The 19793-nt window shown below is 50.5% G+C and overlaps 1 long non-coding RNA gene across 1 annotated transcript; it reads left to right on the top strand.

Annotated features, from left to right (window-relative positions):
- The first annotated feature begins 9552 nt into the window (after positions 1-9552).
- LOC103243567 (uncharacterized) lies at positions 9553-19317 on the top strand. Its single transcript, XR_005234879.2, has 3 exons — positions 9553-9740; positions 12896-12965; positions 18709-19317. It is a non-coding gene; the product is annotated as an uncharacterized lncRNA (long non-coding RNA).
- The last annotated feature ends 476 nt before the right edge of the window (positions 19318-19793 follow it).

The following is a 19793-nucleotide window of genomic DNA, read 5'->3' on the forward strand; positions in this document are numbered from 1 at the left end:
CTCCCCGCGAAAAATATCTCTGTTCCCCACCTGGGCCCTGGCCCGGAGCCCCCCGCGCCCCTGGCGTCCCGGGTCCGGTTTCTCGCCGTTGGCCAGGCCCGGGGCGCCCTAAGCACCCCGGCTTGCCGCCCCGGGCCAGGTCGGCGGGGTTCGTGCAGGGGCTCCTCGGGGCCGCGTCGGGCAGCAGCCGCCCGGGCCCGAGCACGGCGCCCAGAAACAGGCGGGCGCCCAGTGACGGAGACCCTGGTCCGGCCCGGAGCCGCCCGGGAGGCCTGAGGCCAAGGGCCTGGCCCAGCGCTCGGCGGGAGCGGGTCGAGGGCGCAGAGCTGTGCTGCTGCGCCTTCCGGGCCCCCGGCCTGTTTAGGGCCGGCTTCCCAGTGCAGGGCCGGCTTCCCCTTGCCGGGCGAGGATGCGCGCCGGACTCTGGAGTGGGGTTCCAACAAAACACGTAGGCCCCAGAAGCGGCCCCCACGCGTCCTTTGTTTCCGCGTGGAACAAACTTTACACACGTGTGTGTTTTCCGAGGGTTTCCCGTGTGCTGAGCGCTTGCAAAGCGGAGTCGCGCCCGGGGAGACGCGAAGCCGATGCCCGCGGCTCACCCACGGACCCCGGCCGGACAGCGGCACCCGCGGGGCGCGTGCGGGACCCCCAGACGACCGGGGGAAACGCCGGTAACCGCCCCCCGCCGTGCTTTTTCTCTCACGGAGAACGTTCCCGCGCGTTCGTTGTGCAACTAAAAATTAATGTCAAACATATCCATTGAGGCAAATAACAAAATGCATACAACGAAACCGACATAAAATCGAGAGAGCCGCGAGCGGGGCTGGGCGAGTTCACTGTAAGGACCCGCCAGCTTCCGCTCTGCGCGGAGAGCAGGGCACTCGCCCGGGGACGCTTCGCTGCGGTGGAAGATTCGGGCGACAGGGGACCGGGTCGCCTCGCGGGCCGGGTTGGGGGCTGCAGGGGCGCGCTGACAGGCCATCCAAAGACGGAGGCCCTGGGGAGGGAAATTCGGGGAGCCTGTGTGCTTAGCGCGGTGCCCCAGGAAATATTTGCCCAATAAGGGAGAGTTCTGTCCTCACCCGCGGCAGATCCCCCCGCGAGCTCTGACCCCAGTAGCACGGCCAAGCCTCCCCCCTCGCCCCTTTAGAGGACAGTTATTTGTAAATAACAACTGAGCTGGTCGTCGGTAGGAGAATCAGATTAGAAACATGGTCCCCACTCTGTTCCTATCTCCGCAGCACTCATCACCTCGCAAAGCAGGGGGTCTTGTTTACTTTTCCTGGCGTTCTCCCCCAGGCTAGAACGTGATCTTCCTACGCAGGGACCGTGTTTTATTCATCTTTGTACCCGCTGCCGTCTCATCTGGCTTGGAACAGGCTCCGGATAAATATTTTTTAAATATGTGCATGAATGAATGAGAGACCTGAGATTTAGTCCCCAAACTCTCTGACCTCCCTCGAGTGACTTTAAGCCTTTAGAGCCCTTATCTGTTAAGAAAGAAAGAAAAAAATGTGGGTTTTTCGTAATCCTCGTAATCCGTGCCCTGTCTGCTTCTCTGGGGTTATTGTGAAGATCAAATAAGATAAGTGAAAACTCTTTGTAAACTACCAGGTGCTGAGCAAATATTGTATAGGATGGTTATTCATTCATTCCCTCCGTTCAGGAAGCTTAACAGAATAATTCCTGGTCTTGTGTTTAAGCAGATGGTGGTCGCCTTTCCTGGTCAGTCTTAAATATTTATTACAGGACAATCTCATTCTTACATTTAGGAAATCAATCAAGCTTCCATTTCTTTGAGCGAAATGAACGCTGCTTGCACACATAAATAACGGAAGAAAAACCCTCCTATTCCCAAAACAGCCACCCCAAGCAACTCAAGAGCCCAACAGCAGGGAGGTCATGAAAATCCAAGAAATTGGCATAACAGCCCAAAGGTAGCACTATGCAGCTCTAACCAGGCTGTGTTTAGGTTTGGGATTGTGTGCCTGAAATAGTGTTAATGAAGAGGAAACCCAGAGAAGGCATGCACTCCTGGCTCCAGTCACGTCCATGGTCCATGTTCGCCCTGACCCACATTGGAAGGGAGTTGGGGAAGGATGTAAATCATTATGTTTGAATGTTCGTTGGCTGTTTTATTTTCCTGTCAAGTAACTTAAGCTTGATTTTTTTTTTTTTTTTTTTTTTTAAAGCATTCCCCGATGGCCAAGTATGTGTTTCCTTGGAATTGAAATCTAGGTTGATGGTTTTACATTTTAAAAGCTTTCATTGTGACTCATTCTTGGCCTGGGCTCGGATTCCGTCATACTTCTTGGGCTTGGTGAGGCTCAGCGTCCTGTTTCTTGGGCTTCATACCCACTTTCTAACATTCTGCCAACGAATCCAATAAGTCACTTTTGGGGACAAGTGTTTCATTGTTGTCATCTCATTCAGTACAGGAGGGAACCCCAGTGAAGCCAGGCCATGACTTGGGCAGGAGCAGGTTTTCAAGTACTGAGAGGGGATGGTTAGCACAACAGGTCAGCAGTGGGACACACATCTTTGGTGAAAACAATTTAAATGAGATAGGATTTGTGAAGCCCTTATACAACCTCAGCATAGAGTAAGTGCTCCACAAATGGGCAATGTGATTTATTACAACAGTAGTCTTGCTGTTGGAAAGCTCACGTGGGCTCTGCTCTCCCTGGAAGGCATCATAAACTCCAAAGAGAATGGCATGATATTGAGAACTGAACACTTGGAAATCTAAGCACATTTCTGAGCTTCTTGTTCTGGACCTTGGGAATCCAGATGTGTCTGCGGTGCATGCTCATGTGGAAGAGGGGGCTACACAGTCTCAAAGACACCTTTTAACATTGGCCTTTCTCCCACCTATAGAAAGACAGATGATTGTTTGTTTATCAAGCAGCAAAAGCCCCCAAGCCTAACACATGTCTTGTCTGCACAGATCTAACAGACAGATACGGGCCAGGTTCAGGTAACAGGAGTTGTGTGTTCTAAGTCTCCAAACAGTTCCTCAAAACCTTGAGTATTTCCAACAACAGAAAACTCCCTACCTGGGTCTGTCTTCCGCTATGATGCCTCTCCCAAGAAGGGAGACTCCGGAGAGAGGCAACAGTTTTGTTTTGTCTGGAGTCCCGTAGCTTTTAGTACCAGACAATTCAATACAGTAGGCATTTCTAAAAATCTACCAGTGGCTGTGCCTAGCTCTTGCTGGGCACTGCTAAAAGAATGAAACAGAGCAAAACTTTTGCTTTCAGGGAATTTGCATCTCCACTGTCTCTGCCCAAATTCTGGCTCTCATCTTGTACATTTTTCCAGCAGCCGGCTAGCAGCCACCCGTCTCTTCCCTCCTCATCCTGCAGCCACAGTGACCTTTCCAAAGCACAAATCTGATCATGTCACTGCCTGATTGAGGCCCTGAAACAGCTCCCTCTGGCCTATGCCAGTCAATCCAAATGACACTCAGCAGAAAACAGGTGCTGTCTAAGTTGAACCAAGCTGGGCATCACTAATATTAACTAATGATGGTGTTTACTTGGTTGTCAGAAAAAAAAAAAAAAAAGAAGCAGCAGCAGCTAATTAATAGAATAGTCTCCATCTTAAGTGTTTCTCTTCTCACTTTCTCTTAAACCTTCAGTTCCTGCTACCACTTGGCAGTATTAGAATATAGTATAAGACTAGATCTGACTTATTCCAGAATCATGGATTTCATTACAATTTTTTTTCCCATATATCAGTATTTTCTGGAGTTCTGCATTTAGGTTTTCTATGCTCTCCACATGGTGGAGTGCCCCTGGGTATTCAAAGCCCTGCCCAACAGGCCCCACCCAAATGGTGAGCTTTTTTCTTTCCAGGACTTGGCTCACAGACCTTTCTCTGCCTGTTGGGGTAGTGGCGGGGGATGTGTCTTGCCCCTTGTGCTTGGTAAACCCTTCCTTCAAGACTTAGCGCCTCCCCACTGTCAGGTGTGATAAATGTTTGCGGAATGGATGAATGGATGGCTTGATGCACAAAAGGTGAGATTAAATATATTAAGTGCTAGAGAATACCAGATGGTCAAGACTCAAAATGGGTGGAGAGATTAGGGCAGTTCCCTGTCCCCCTCACTCACCCTTTTTCAGCCACACTAGCCTTCTCACTATTCCTCACTCCTCCTTAGCACCTGCTCTGCTCTCCTTCCTGGCTTCTTCAAATAACTGGCTCCTTCCCACCACTCTTGTCTCGGACCACTCAATAGAAAGTAATCCTCCTACCCTGTCCACGGTGTGGGGAGAGGACTCTCCTCTCCCAGGGCCCCTATGTCACCATCATACCAAGTGCCTGCCCATGCTTGGTCAAGTTCAAGACTGAAACAATGTCTAACATCGTGGCTTTTGGTCTTTGAGGCCAAGAAGAGGCCTCTTGGGTCACAACACATGCCAGCAAAGCATATCTGCATTTTACTTCTTTTTTGTCCAGGATGATGTTGACACATGTGTACTCAAATAAATCAACCCTCCCATCTTAACCATCTCCCTTGACAGGAACAATAAGTTAATGTGCCAAACCAGGACTGACCTGGATGACTCAACCCCTGAAAAACATAAAGGAAATCATTGTGTTTTTCCGCTAGCAGGTATTGAAACATAGCCAGCTCACTCGTTTCTAGTTTTTTTCCCATGGCCATGGCCACTGACCTGCTCATGGTCATTTGTGTGATGTGCAAGTGCAGGGCTCGACTCCAGCCTTCCCCAGATGCTGCCTGTGCAACCAGCAGCTTCTTATTAGCTACGTGGCCATACATGGCTCAAGACTCCTTTGGTCGCAAGGGACAGAACCCAAATCAAATGGACTTAAGCTTCAAAGCAAATGTGTTGGCCCAAACATCTATGCGTGGCTGGATCCAGAGGGGGAAAAATATCAACAAGGAGTTTCTGTCTCTCAGCTCTTCCTTTTCTTGTGCTAGTTTCATTCTCAAGCCAGTGAACCCCAGGAGGTGGCAAATTGCTCTCTGGAAGCTCTGCCCTGTTATCTCACAGGACAGCAACCCAATAGATTGAGCATTTCTCTTTTCCAGTGGTTTCAAAAGTCCTAGAATTGACTCTCATTGGCCTGTCATGAGTTACATCCTTATCCCTGAATTTTTTTTTTTTTTTTTTTTTTTTTTTTTTTTTTTTTTTTTTTTTTTTTTGAGCCAGGGTCTTACTCTGTCTCGCAAGCTAGAATGTAGTGACACAATCACAGCTCGCTGAAGCCTTAACCTCCCAGGTTCAGGTGATTCTCCCACCTTAGCCTCCCAAGTAGTTGGGACTACAGGCATGTACCACCATACCTGGCTAATTCTTATACTTTTTTTTTTTTTTTTGAGACAGAGTCTCACTCTGCCACCCAGGCTAGAGTACTGTGGCACGATCATAGCTCACTGCAACCTCAAATGATTCTCCCACTTCAGCCTCCCAAGTAGCTGAGACCATGGACATGTGCCACTACATCCTGCTAAGTTTTATATTTTTAGTAGTGATGGGGTCCTGGCTGTTCTCAAATTCCTGGGCTCAAACAATCAACCCACCTCGGCCTCCCAAAGTGCTGGGATTGCAGCTGTGAGCTACCACACCCAGCCATAATTTTTTATACTTTTTGTAGAGATGGAGTTCCACCATGTTGCCCAGGCTGGTCTCGAACTCCTGGGCTCAAACTATTCATCTGCCTTGGGCCTTCCAAAGTGCTGGAATTGCAGGTATGAGCTGGTATCCCAAAATTCTAAACTTAGCCAGAAAGTAGTGATCATCAGAGGGGGTCAGACCAGGATCATGTGACCACTTCTGAACTCAGGGTGGGTAGCAGGGTCTGATCCACCCAAACACAATGGGCTACAAACTCGCCTCTTCTGAAATCAGTGTGTTGGAATGAAGGAAAGCAATGTTGGGTGCTCGCATGCAACAGATTTCTGCCTCAGGTCTGTTTTCAATCCACTTTGTGCCCTTTGCACACTGCCATATGCCTCTCCTTCAAACCCACTCCTCTGGCTTCTGGAACTTTGGTCATGCCTGATTCTTCTCCTTCATAATCCCTCTGAGGCCCAGCCCCTAAATTTTGATTTTCCCCAGTGTTAAGTCCTTGCTTTTCTGTTACCTTTCACCTAACCACAGTGGCAGGTCCCACCTACCTATGGGCCTCCTGCACACACTCTGCCACTCATTCAGAGCATCCATGTGGATTTTCCATTGCACGGAGCTGCCTGGGTGTCTTACACGCTCAACAGTGAACCATTGACTGCCCATCTGAGCATTCTCTTCCTTCTCCTCTATTCCTTATCTTTCAGTGGCACCCCTAAATAGAGCCTTTAGTATCATTCACCATCCTTGCTCCCATTTGCCCCCACCACCTGCCAATATACCACTCAGGACCACAGCACGACAGATTCTGCATCCTAAATATCAACAGTCTGCTCTCCTCTCCCTCTTTACTGCTCTCATCACCTCTTTTGCCTGGAAAGTCACAACAGACTGTCTAGCTGGCCGTCACACCTCCAGGGCTGGTCCCTGGTGTGGAATGCTCTCCAAACCATCACCTTTCTAAAACTACCAATCTGTTCATGTTCCTTTCCTGATTAGATAACTGCTTTGTCTTCCCACTGCCTACTAGAAAAAAATTAACTCTTTAACTTTGCTCTCAAAGCCAGACGTGTCCAGGGTCTTTCCAGCCACTCCCGCCTTGAGTCCTGCGCCCTGCGGAACATTCTCTGCATACTCCGTGCTTCTACCTTTTTTTTTTTTTTTTTTTAAGACAGGGTCTCACTCTGTTGCCCAGGCTGGAGTGCAGTGGCGTGATCTTGGCTCATTGCACCCTCTGCCTCTGGATTCAAGTGATTCTCCTGCCTCATCCTCCCCAGTAGCTGGCATTACAGGCTTGTGCCACCACATCCAGGTAATTTTTTGTATTTTGGTAGAGATGAGGTTTCACCATGTTGGCCAGGCTGGTCTCAAACTCCTGACCTCAAGTGATTCACTCACCTCAGCTTCCCAAAGTGTTGGGATTACAGGCGTGAGCCACTGTGCCCGGCCTTCATGTCTTTTTGATGAAAATCAAGGCTGATTGAGTCGGACCTGTGTCACATTATCTCTGGAAATATGACTGGACAGGGGGTCTGGGTGAGTCTCATTTGATTCTCTCTGGGTGCTCCGTTTCTCCTGAGGAGCTAGCTATTCCAGAATCTGGGGACCCAAGACATGTGTTATCTGTGTCTTCCAAAGGAGAGACTTCCATAGGATAGATATTTTTGGGGTCCATAAAGACGCTAGAGTGATAAAATGTGGTGTAACTGAGAGGTTCGTTCTTGCAGAAGTGCCAATGTAGGTAGGGTGCGGTAGGAGGATAAGAGGAGCTGCACTCCAGTGGACTCCCCCATCTAAGCGTGCTTCCTACTGTGACAGTTACCAGCACGATGATTTCCAGCACCTCTGTGGTGCCCTAGGGACAAGGTTGTTAACAGTCGGTACCAGGATCTGACTCAATCCATGAAAGAACCAGTTGACTGACCAACACAGAAGTATGGAGTAGCTACCATGAGCCCAGCCTTGTGGGAGACGCAAGAGTTATATAAAGAAGTTCTGCTCTCAAAGAACTCACAGTCTAGCTGGGGACACAAAACCAACAGACGGGAAACAATTAGTGAGCAATGGAGCTTGAAAAAATATGCCAAAGTGACTATAAAGGCAGCAGCAGTTCAGAAAGGGGAGAGATGATATTTCAGTGAGAGCATCCTTCCTGGAGGAGGTAGGGGAAGACCTGTGCCTTGAAGGATGGAAAGGGGCTTCAGAAAGGGAAGGGTGTTCCAGACAGGAGCAAACAGTAGGAGCAAAGCTGAAGAAGCAGGGCTAAGAATAAGGTGGGCGAGAGAGCCTGGCTGATCTGTGCAAGCCTGGGCAAGGTGTGGACACATAAATTATAATGGAGCAGCCAGGCATGGTGGCTCACGCCCGTAATCCCAGCACTTTGGGAGGCCGAGGCAGGCAGATCACCTGAGGTCAGAAGTTCGAGACCAGCCTGGCCAACATGGTGAAATCCTGTCTCTACTAAAAATACAAAAATTAGCCTGGCGTGGTGACGGGTGCCTGATATCCCAGCTACCGAGGAGGCTGAAGCAAGAGAATGGCTTGAACCCAGGAGGCAGAGTTTGCGGTGAGCTGAGATCGCACCACTGCACTCCAGCCTAGGGGACAGAACAAGACTCTTTCTAAAAAAAAAAAAAAAAAAAAAAAAAAAGAGCAAGATTTGGAGGCCCCAAAAGTCAGGGGTTTAAATTTGATGTGTATTGAATTCACAAACATTTATTGCGTATCTACTGTGTGTCAGGTACTGTGCAGGACATTAACAGATGAACAAGTCACAGGGCAAGTCAGACACATCAATATCTCATGGTAAGTGCTGCAGTGAAAGTAGCTACCTAGCAGGCCAAGTGGGGCAACCAGCCAACCCAATTTAGGAAAGATTTAGGTGGGCTTCATGGAGGAGGTGATATTTATGTTAATCCTAGAGAGCACTGAAAGTAGAAGGGGCAGGAGCATGATCTAGGCACATGTAAGGATGTTCACTGCAGTGTTGTTTATCCTGGTGAAAAATGAGAAACAATTTAAACATCCAGCAAAAAGCAACAAGTTAAACAAATTTGGTCCACCCACATGAAACCCCAGGCAACCTTTAAAAAGAATAAAGAATTTCTGTATATTTTGATTTGGAAAGATCTTGGAGATACAGTGTTAAGAGAAAAAAAATCACAAGATCCAGAAAAAATATACTGTGTGCTGTCTTACATGTGAGAAAAAAAGAAATATACATTTTGTGGGTAAATGACTAGGCCATCTCTGGAAAGAGACATGAGACATGTGGATAAGAGTTGTTTCCAGATAGAAGAATGAAGAGGGGAATACAGCTGAGGCTGTGACACAATCTTGATGTGAAATGACTCCAAAAGGAGGTATTGCTTAAAGCTTGAGTCTTAGAAGGTGCTGAGGGCTACCCAGGCAGATGGGTGAGGAATAGGGTTCTGGACATAGGGGACAGTCCAAATGAGCCCGGCTGTTTAGAGACCCTGATAGGGCTTGGAGAGAAAGTAGACTTTGGATAGGTGGCTGATAGGCAGGCAGAGGCTGGACCCTGAGATTGGTGTGCCACATAAGGAGTTCACACTTCAGTCTAAAACCACGCCCTCTCTCCATCCATCAGCATTGACGTGGACCTGTGATGGATTCAGAGACTGTTAACTTGGCCACACTCAACTGCATTTCCTGGAACTATCTTTCCTGCATGTTTGCAGTTAAGATGGACCACAAGGAATATTCTTGGAAGATTCTTGCAAGATACAGAAGGCAAGAGAGGCTGCAGCTGTGTTTTGCAGTTGGCACACATTGCTGCTGATCTGCTGACTCACCTCACTGGAGTGAAACAGCTGCCACAACACCCGCAACGTTCTCCCGTATCTTCTTGCTGCTTTTTGACTTCCGGCCGTGTGTATGTGTTCAGCTCTGTGATGAAGGGCTAGGCTTCTGCAGGACAGCCTCATCACTGTGGTTAGAGGCAATAAGAACAGCCATGGGCTTCAGGCTGCAATCCTGGGACTCTGGCTTGTGCTCGTGGGTTCCCGCCCTCCCTACTTAACATCTGTCTTTCCTCTCGACTGCCTATCCTGTGGACCTAACACCAGCATCAGACTTGAGACGCAGCCTTGCAAAGACTGTTTACCTGGTTCCCACAAATGCGTAAGCCAATTCTCCGTAACAAATCCCCTAAAATAATTGATATGTATATATGTCCTATTTCTACTTTTTCAGTTGAACTCTGGCAGATTCACCCATCCTGTGCTAGGCGCTGTTGTGGACTCTGAGGAGATACAATGATGAACAAAACCAGTGTAATTCCTGCCTTCCTCTCCCCCATGCCCTCCCCACCATTCACTTTCTGGGAGGAGGAATCAGAAAATAACGAATAAATAATGCAATCCCAGAGAGTGATAAATGCCAGGAGAAAACCAAAAAGAGTGACCTACTTGGACCAGGGGTAGTTCAGGGATGCTTCTCAGAACAAATGGCATTTGAGCTGAGCCCTGAAGGGAAGGAGGGGACAGCTGTGCAGGAGCTCTCTGGACAACAGGCACTTCAGGGCAATGCTCCGAGGTGGCATGAGCCCGGAGTCTTTGAGGAACAGAAAGGAGACAGGCAGACCAGAGGGCTTGAGGAGGGAGAGAGCTCAGGGTAAGCTGGAACCCAAGGCTGGCTCCAACCTTGTTGGACTTGGAAGACAAAGCAGGGAGTTTGGATTTTATTTTAAGAGCATCCTGGAGTTAAAGGATCTTTCAAAGTTGGCCGAGTGAGTGCCCACACACAGCTTTGCCTTTGAAAAGCGGGGATAAAATGTGGTCTTGCTCTGTGTGTGTGGGCGGGGGGAGGCAATTTGTGTCTTGGTTTTTGCCTCGGCGTGACTTACAGACCTTTCCATCCTACACCAGTGCCAGGAGAGCCCAGCTCCCTACTGCTCTCACCAGAATTCCATCTTCCCGAGGAAATCAGGCTTCCTCCTGCTAAGGAGTTCTGTCCAGGCCTGTGATAAAAGCATTATGTGAAGCTGAGTAACTTGTGTGATTTTACGCTTCATTTCCTTGGGATGCCATTAGGAACATCAAGCACTTCTATCTTTATTCGACACAATTTCCTATCCTGTTCTGCCTTGGAACAGAAGAAAAACGAAAAGAGGGAAATGGTATTGGGAAGTTGGATTGGGAGTGGTAGGGCAGCCATTTCAGGGCAGGGCTTTTGAAGTCCCCCAGAGGGAGAGGCTCTGGAAACAGGATGGATGGCAGCCACCTTCCCAAGGGGTCACTGGTCAGCCTCACGTTCTCTGGCTCCTGTTCCAAGCCTCAGCATTTCTGTCTAATTGATTAAAAAATAATGTATTTATTGGACAGATGCCTGGAGATCAGGTAGCCCAGAGAAGGGAAGCTATTTGCCCAAGGTCACGCAGCAGCTCTGTAGCATAGTTTGGCCTTGGAGATAGCTCTTTCGACTGCCAGGGCAGCCCTGAGCACCCCTCAGAGAAGAGTTAGTTTCTTCCCCAAGTCTCCTACAAAGACCAGTACCTCCTGTATTTGGTTCTCTGGGACAATTGGTGTCTTTTCTCACTGTGGAAATGTGATCACTTAGATCTTGATTTAGTTCGCAAGCAGGAGTGGAGCAGGGTGGGGTGCACAGGCTGGAGGCAACCAACACAGGAAGCATATGGCAGGGTAAAAACGCAGCCCGCCCGGCGTGCAGTGCCGTGTGCCCCCACTGCATTGGACGAATGGGTCAGTAGGTGGATGGTGGTCACACGTGAGTGCTGGCTTCACTCTCTTCTCTCTCATAATTTAAAGACCTGAAGTTCCACCTCCAGGAAGCCTTCCTGGACTAGTGGAAGATCAATCTTTGGCCTGAACCAGTTACCTAGGCAACTTCCACTGTTTCTGGACTCATGAGTCCTTCTGGTAAGGGTCCCAGGACTGAGTCTCAATGGCCTGAAGCGGGTCACTTGCCCATACCTGTGACCACTTAGTGGCTATCACCGGGGTGTGAGGCTCATCTGGTCTAGCCTGGTCACCTGCTCACAACAGAGCTAGAGCTGGACCAGGCCTCCCGATGTGTGGACTGAAGCACCAGGGTGCTGTCCTGAGGAAAATCAGGGTGCTGTTACCAGAACACCCTGGCGAGCAAGAAAGAACAGTGAGCCCTACAGATGGCAAACAAGGATTTCCTTATCTCCTGGTCAGAACCACTAAGAACTGTGGAATCATGTGTACTTAATTCATGTCTGTACTATCCTCACGCAAAGTGGGGGCTTTGTAAATATTTGCTGAGTGAATGAATAAATGAATAGTAAGTGAATGAATGAACCTCCCGAGTGATAAAGGCAGTCTTTACAGTGGACACGAGGCAGGAACTACTGTGTGCAGGGAACGGCTGCGGGCTCCACACTCGGTGTGATTGGCCAGTGAGGCAATCTCTGGTGCCCAGGCTGTTTGGACAGTGTGCAGGGCCACAGCAGGCAGGATAGTGCCCCTGCCAAGGGCACTTGGGCTTGAAGTTAGAGCAGGGAGGCTGGCATGCTGGTGGCAGGGCTGAGGCTCAGGGTGCAGCTCAGTGTGAAATGAGGGCTGCTCTTCTCAGACATGGCAGCCTTGGCCAGCGGCCCTCATCCTAGAGAAACTTTGGAGGCAACAGATGGATCTGGGGTGATAGGTATGCTAATTTCTCTCACTTCATGGAGGCTGAGCCGTCACAGATCAGAACGGAGAATGGATAGGCATTTCTGCTGGGATAGGGGTGGTTGCAGAAGGCCTGTAGAACATCTGGGAGCAAGGATGGGACAGCATCTCTATCTACCCCAGAGGCGGACCTCAGCCTGGCTGGTGTCCCCTTGCTGTCCTTAGTCCAGCCCTCCGGGTCCCAACCAGCAGGGCTGAGCCAATGACAATGGCAATGGAACTGAAGATTTTTGTTTTCAATGCAGGAAGTTCCAACAGGCAATCTTCAGCCTTGGGAAGGGGTGGGCAGAAGGGGCCACCCATGTCTGAAGGCAAAACAAGGCTGCTCTGGGATGTGTTTCATGCAAGTCCTGTGATTGAGTTTCCCATGCGCAGGGAACAGCTTTTTCACAGATTTTCGGTCTTTTAAAATGAGAGGCACATGGAGGGTGGAAGAATTTGGTGGTCCCCAAGGACCTGCTGGGAAAAAAGCATCCCCAGGCTCTTGGCTCAGGCTGATGAAGCATCTAGATTTTCAAGATCCCGCCTAACTGGGCTTCCCCTAGTGGAAAGGCGGGATGCCACAGTTTCTTCTGTGCTCAGCACCGAAAACAGTCTGTCTCACTGAGCTCTCTTTTACAGACAAAGAAGCCATTTCAGAGAGCTCGGGTGACCTGAGGTCATGGAGAGGCAGAGTCAAGATGGAACTCAGGTACGTCTGGCTCCAGTTCCCACCTCCTGACCACTGAATCATGTTGATTTGGGGGAAACCTACCAGCATCACCCATGATAATCTTAGTTAAGGCCACTCAGCTGAGAGCACCTTGTAACCAAGTCCTTGGGGACCTCACAGAGCCGCCAGGAATAGGAGCTGGACTCAACCACAGACAGATACTGACAGAGCAGCTACTCTGTGCCAGGCAGGGATCTGGCTGCTGGGGATGCCTCTGACGGACAGGAGACACACAAGAAGGATGGTCAGGGAAGGCTTTCAGGAGGAGGTGACATTGATTCAGAGACCAGTAGTAAGCCACGAAGCTGTCACAGGGAAGAGTATCACAGGGAGTGGGAAGAGCAGGGAGTGGAGGGGAAGCCGTGAGGCTGGAGCATGGCAGGGGCCAGAGGTGAAGAGCCTACCAGGCCGTGAGGACTTCGGGTCTGTTGAGTGTAGTCAGATATTGCTGTTTCCTGGAACATCTACATGTGGGCATCTCAGGGGCTCCCGCTTCAGCTCTGAAAAGCTTCAGGCCCCTGAAGGGCTACAGTTCCTGAGGGGAGCAGTTCCTCCAGGCCAGACACAGCCAATCAGGCCTTCCCAGCTACGGCTATGGAGAAGGTTTGGGTTGGCCTTTTCTTTTAATATTGGTCTGGTGAGCTCCCACCACCTGGGTGGTCTCATCCCCACATCCTGATGGTCACCTGTGCTTGATATCACTTGGGATGAAAGGATTCCAAAGCCCTTCTCCTGAAATTTCTACAGAACATCTCTACATGACACATACACAGAGGGCAGTCAGGGAGATTTACCAGTTAGAACCAACCCTTCCTTCCTTCCTTCCTTCCTTCCTTCCTTCCTTCCTTCCTTCCTTCCTTCTTTGCTTCCTTCCTTCCTTCCTTCTTCCCTCCCTCTCTCCATGCTCCCTCTCTCCCTCCCTCCTCCCTCCCTCCTTCCTTCCTCCATTTCTTCTTCCCTGCTTCCCTCCTTCCTTGCTCCCTCCCTTCCCTCCCTGCTTTTCTTACTTCCTTCCCTCCTTTCCTTCCTTCCTCCTGCCCTTCCTTCCGCCCTCCCTCTCTTTCTTTCATTCTTTCTTTCTCCTTCCTTCCTTCCTTTCCGTCCTCCCTCCTTCACGTCTTCCTTTTCCTCCTTCTTTCCTTCCTTTTCTCCCTCTCTTCTTCCCCTCCCTCCATCCTTTCTTTCTTCCTTTTTGATCTTTTTTGTCTCTCAGCATCAACGAACCTCCAGCTGGCCCTGCTTTTTTTCCAGGAATGTTTATGGCACTCTTTCCCACTTGTTTTTATTTCCAAACATGTGACAGGCCACCTATCAAAGGATGGAATAGGGAAGAAAATGAGAAGAGAGAGGTCGAGGGAGCAGCCGTGGGGTAGCTGCTTCTGGCCTTTGAGTAAGTCCTTTGCCCACTCGATTTGTCAGTTTATTTGGCTCTCGATGGGGAGGCATCCGTCCTTGACCCTCGGAGAGTCCTGAGAGACAGGAGAAGAGGGGTTCTCCATGGAAGTGAGGGGTTCCCCAGCAGGGAGCCTAGAGAGAAACGGCTCCAGACCAGGCTTTCCTGGCTCGGTGATGCTGACAGTGGGGCTGGTCTGCTGTGGGCCATCCTGTGCATTGGAGAATGTCTAGCAGCACCTCAACCTTAAACTCTGACAACCAAAAATGAACCCAGACATTGCCAGGTGTTCCCTGGACACAAAATCACCATTGGCTGAGAACCACAGGTCTCCGTGTCCAGAGGCCCTGCAGGGTGCCCCATGGCCAGTAGCCGTCTGGACTTGCTGACCCACAAGAGGCTCTTGGTGACGCAGGGCTGCAGCACATCACACAACATGGAGCAGATTTGCCAGCAAGGCCCCGATCCAGGAGAGACTCTGCCCCACAGCAGCAGGTGTGAGGCAGCCCCCTACTCCCGGGCCATGAGCATCATTGCCCAGGAGGCCGGTCTGGGTGTCCTGGAGTGGGTGTGGCCTCCTCTGATTACTCAGAAAGGCAGCAGAGGTGCAGAGAAGCCTCCAGAAGCCTCTGGGGCCTGCTGCTCTGTGTCCTGTGGCAGTACCAGCCCCTGCGGTGGAGGGAGAGATGCCGCGACAGGCAGGAGTGTGAGTGTTTCCAGCCATCAGGTTCCGTAGGGGAGCACGCCGTCCCAGGGGAGGCCCAGATGGGGCCCAGCAGACCGTTAAGAAAGCTCTCCTCTATGGCTCTCCGAACTGTGGTGGGTATGGCCTGACCTTGACTTCCCGTACACTTGCATTTTTCTTTTATTTCCCCTGGTTCTTGACTCCGGAAAAAGTAGGGAAACATATACAGTGACCATACTGTTGACGTCTCAGTCAGAGAAGAGGAACGATTTCACAGTAGCGGGGGGAAAGCGCCGGATACCATGTGCACTCATAAATCACGCCCACGTTTATGCATCTGCGGGTGTGGGGCCGCAGATATTTTTCCTTTCTCAAGAAAAGAATGTAAGCTCTAGAAACTCTGACAAGGCCCCAGTAAATGGAGCTTTTCTCCTGCCTGCTAAGGGTGGCTTTCAGAAGAGCGTTTGTCAAATGGAACCTGAGTCACCTTTTCCTGCTCTGCTGGATGGGCAGGAGCCGAGCATACCAGGGCAGGGGTCTCCCCTCTGAAGACCTGACCCCTGGGGAAGGCAAGCAAGATTTTCTTGCAGAAAGTTCATGGAATTAGAGACAAGAAAGGTGTCTTCCTAGGGGCGTTCATGGCACCCTAGTGTCAAGGGCAGTGGCAGGCACAGCAGAGGGACTTGACAGGCACCGAATGAGTGACTTCTTGTTCCCAAATTGGCAGGAGGGTTGACTTCTGTGTGCAGAACATTTCCCATTGCCCATCTGGCAGCCGCATGCTTCTACCCCATCACTGTCATTCCCTCTCTGAGTCAAGTTCACAGTCACTAGGCTGCGAAATGACTGCTGAATGCACTATCGATCAAACAGCACATGTTTTGAACATCTATCATGTATATGCCGCTAGGTTAAGACCTAGAAAGTATATGGGGCTTTGGGGAGGGGAAGGAGGTTCTGTTAGGAAGGAGGGCAAATACATGGCACACCTAACCCCACCCTCCCCATCCCACACTCCTAGCAGACACTGCTAAACCATCACCACATGTGGAGCTTCAGAATGCTGGTTGACAGAGAGCTCTGGGCTGCTCCTTCTTGGGAAGGGCTTTCCGTGCATGGCTCTGGGAGGTAAGGGGCCACCCACTTGACCAGCCGGAGATGTGCCACACGGATCCTGGTGATCAGTGGTGTAACAGACATCACAGACCAATCACCCGCATGTCACCCTATGCTGAGTATTAGATACCTTTAGGAGGTCATTCCAGCAGTGGCGGCAGGAGAATTAGAGGCCTTTGGGAAGACACCCAACCCTCATAATACAAAGAATCTTAAGAGACAAAGTCACAGATGATGATGGCCAGTTGAGACCATGACAGTAGGCCCAAGCTTTCTGTGATATTGCGGCTCACCTCCACAAAGGCAACCCTGAAAGACTTCCTGGAGGTGGTGATGTGCCATTGTGTTAGCAGTTTCACCTCTCCTAGGTGAGACAGTGCCAAACTCCTCCTGCTTATCGGAGCCTTCCAGACCTTACTGTTTTCTAGCCAAAGTGGCCTTGGGCACATGCCTAGAACTGGCCAAGCCCTTCCCCACCTCAAGGACTCTGTTCTCTGGCTGCCTCGGCCAGGAATGGTCTTGCCCTAGCTCATTTGATGGCTGGCTCCTTCCTGTCCTTCAGGTCCGCAAGTCCCTTCCTCGGAGAAGCCTTCCAGCCACACTCTCTCCTGTAAGTCTCTGTCCTGGTTCCTTGTTCATTTCCTTCACGTGACTCTTCTACTAGGATGTGAGCTGGCCTGGCCTGCTCACCACGGTGGGCCTAACGCCTAGTGCTAGGCATATTTAGGTCCTCCATAAATATTTGTCCAAAGAATGAAGAATGAGTGCACCTGCAGTGGTCTCCATGGGAAGTACCGGCCACAAGGCCAGGGCTGTCAGGTTGCTATAGAGCAGTACTTTGCATTAAGTATTTCACCGAATCCTGGTTGCTACTCTGAAGTTGTCCATAACTCTTCCCCTGTGGAAAGCCGCATAGCAACTTATGTCCCCGGCATGAGCTCATCGGTCCTCTGCGAAGTTACTTCTGCATCTCTCCCGACCCCGATCAGTGGGGGCTCTGCTTTCCCTAGGTAAGCACAGGAGGCAAGTGACTGGTGTGGTCAACCCACTGGCTGGTGGCTAGAAAATCATCCATAAATCATGTAACCTTGACATGGAAAAACATAAACATCAATGTATTCACTTGGCCAAGGCTCGGTTCCAGAAACCAGAAGTCTGAAATCAAGGTGTGACCATGCTCCCTCCAAAGGCTCTAGCTGAGGATCCTTCTGGCCTTTTCTGGATTCTGCGAATTCCTGGTATTCCTCGGTTTGTGGCCGCATCGCTCCCGTCGCTGCTCTGTCCTCACACGGCCCCTCTTCCCTATGTGTCTTGTGTCCTCCTCTGTTCGCAGAAGGACACCATCATTGCACTTAGGGCCCACCCTAAAACCAGGATGATTGCACCTCAAGATCCTTTACTAATGACATTGGCAAAGAACTTATTTCCAAATAAGCTCACTCAGGTTCCAGTGGACATGGAATTTGGAGGGATTCCCAGGGTCATCAGGGTGTTGGCTGGCTATGGGCAGATGTCCCTGGGTACCCAGGACTTCCCACAGGCCCAGAGGACCCCAGAAGAGCAGCCAGACTGCTGCTGTTCACGTCCTCCTGGTGGTCCTCACGCCTCCAGCCCTGCTCCTCCTTGGCATGGAGCTCCTTCTCAGTGGGGTCTGCTTCTGCCCCCTCACTTTCCAGAGTCGTTTTAGAGATGCCACACATCACATTTCTTTTCTTTTGGGGCCTGGTGAAGGTAAGGTCATGTTGGATTCTATCATCTTCATCAGCATCAGCAGTTTTCACTTTGTGTTTTGTTGGGTATGTGTGTTTTAAAACTTTGTTTTGTTTCTTAAAAGGCTCACTAGGGCCAGAGTGTCTTTAGGGCCTTGTAATGTTTGCTGCAGCTGACAGAGGATCCATTGTCCACGGGGCTGGCGTACTCTGGGGAGATGTAGGTCTCCTTCCTCCTGGGGCCTGGGGCTGGTCTCAGCTGCCCTCCAACCAGGCTTCGCTGGGAAGTGGGCTGCAGAGTGGACTCAAAGAGAGTTATAAACCCCAGGCGGGAATGCGGCATGGGTCAGAATGCTTGGGTTAGAATGGAACAATTGACAGCCTGGGAGATCAGACTTCTCCTCTCATTCCAGGCCTGGCCGTTACAGGCTGCAGATGCAGGGACTGTGAGGAGCTCAGCCGGGAGGGTGTGCAAGACCGGGCCTCCTTTTCTTCCTGCTGGGGTCAGTGAACAGGAACAAGTAAACCAGGGCTCTGCCCTCATGGAACCCCCCATCCGTGAGGCCAAAAACATGCAAACAAGAAGCCCCGATACAGGGCGAGGAGGGCTGGGGACAAGGGGATTGGAGGGAGTGGAGGGACCCTGAGCTGGGGTCCAGGGGCCGGGAGGAAGGCTTCAGAAGGCCCTGGCTTTGCTCGCTCTCCTTTGCCCTGCCCACCCCCACCTCCCTGGTCCAATCCAGGTCATCTGGGCCACTGTGAAAGTCCCCCACGGGACTCCTGGGTTCCCTCCTGTACCCCTAAACATTCTCCACACAGGAACCAGAGGGAGCTTTTATAAAGAAGGTGGAGGCTGGCGTGGATGAAGTTACATCAGATGGTCTGACTGGACGTGACTACAGCAAAGTTTCCAACTCTGTATCTTCCTAAATCTACCCAGCTCTCCGACCTCAACCTTCTGTACTGTCTCACCTTATTCCTTGGCCAGTGAGAGCAGTAGCTGGGACATGAGTGAGTTCCAGGCACGGTGGGCATGGTTTGTTCTGAGCTCCCCCAGCCCAGCCCACCCCTCTTTGGAGAGCTCCTTCTCTTCTGGCGTTTCTCTGACTCCTTTGGGGCGGAGATTGACAAGGATCTCCACCTACAAATCCTCTATTCTGTGAAAGTCACACACCGCTTTGGAGACCAAAACAACCAACTTCACCTAGATTTGCAGGGTCCTTGATGTCGACCAAGGGCCTTTGAGGAAAGACTTCTCAGTGAGGGGATACGTGTCTCCCTTCAGTAGAAACAGCTAGAGTTTCCAACTGGATTCCAGACGGCTTTGGGGAAATTCACGGCTACCATTTTCAAGTGGCTTCAGCAGCACCCGGCATGGAGGGTGCTCAGTAGCTATTCTTGTAAACCAGATAATAATACGAATAACAAGGTAAACACTAGTGGTTCTTTCTTGGGCCCTTGTGAGGTGCCAGTGTCTGTGCTAAGCATTTTGCATGCTAAACACTTTACCTGTAATGGCAGGACACAGTCCTACCCTCTGATGGTGATGACCAGATGTGTTTGGACCATGGGCACAGGAGACAGACACGGGTGGACATTTGCACAGCCCTCTGGAAGCTCACATCGAGTTAGAAAGACAAGATGTCGAAAACTGCACTGCTGATAAGGGTTAAACAGCCGTTTGATACAACAATAGAAGAGATATTCAAGGCAGGGCATGATTAATTGCCTGGCAAATCGTAGGGATGATAAATGTTTTAGGAACTCAGAGAAGGAAGCCATTTCTCCAAGCAGGGCAGAACAGACAGACACCGGGGGATAACTGTGCCTTTTCAAAGGGGGGCCATGAGGCTGCTCTCTGAGGAGGTCATTGTCACACAGTGGGGGTTGGAAGGGTGCCCTTT

The sequence above is a fragment of the Chlorocebus sabaeus genome, chromosome 2 (genome assembly GCF_047675955.1).
Source record: "Chlorocebus sabaeus isolate Y175 chromosome 2, mChlSab1.0.hap1, whole genome shotgun sequence".
NCBI classification, from domain to species: domain Eukaryota; kingdom Metazoa; phylum Chordata; class Mammalia; order Primates; family Cercopithecidae; genus Chlorocebus; species Chlorocebus sabaeus.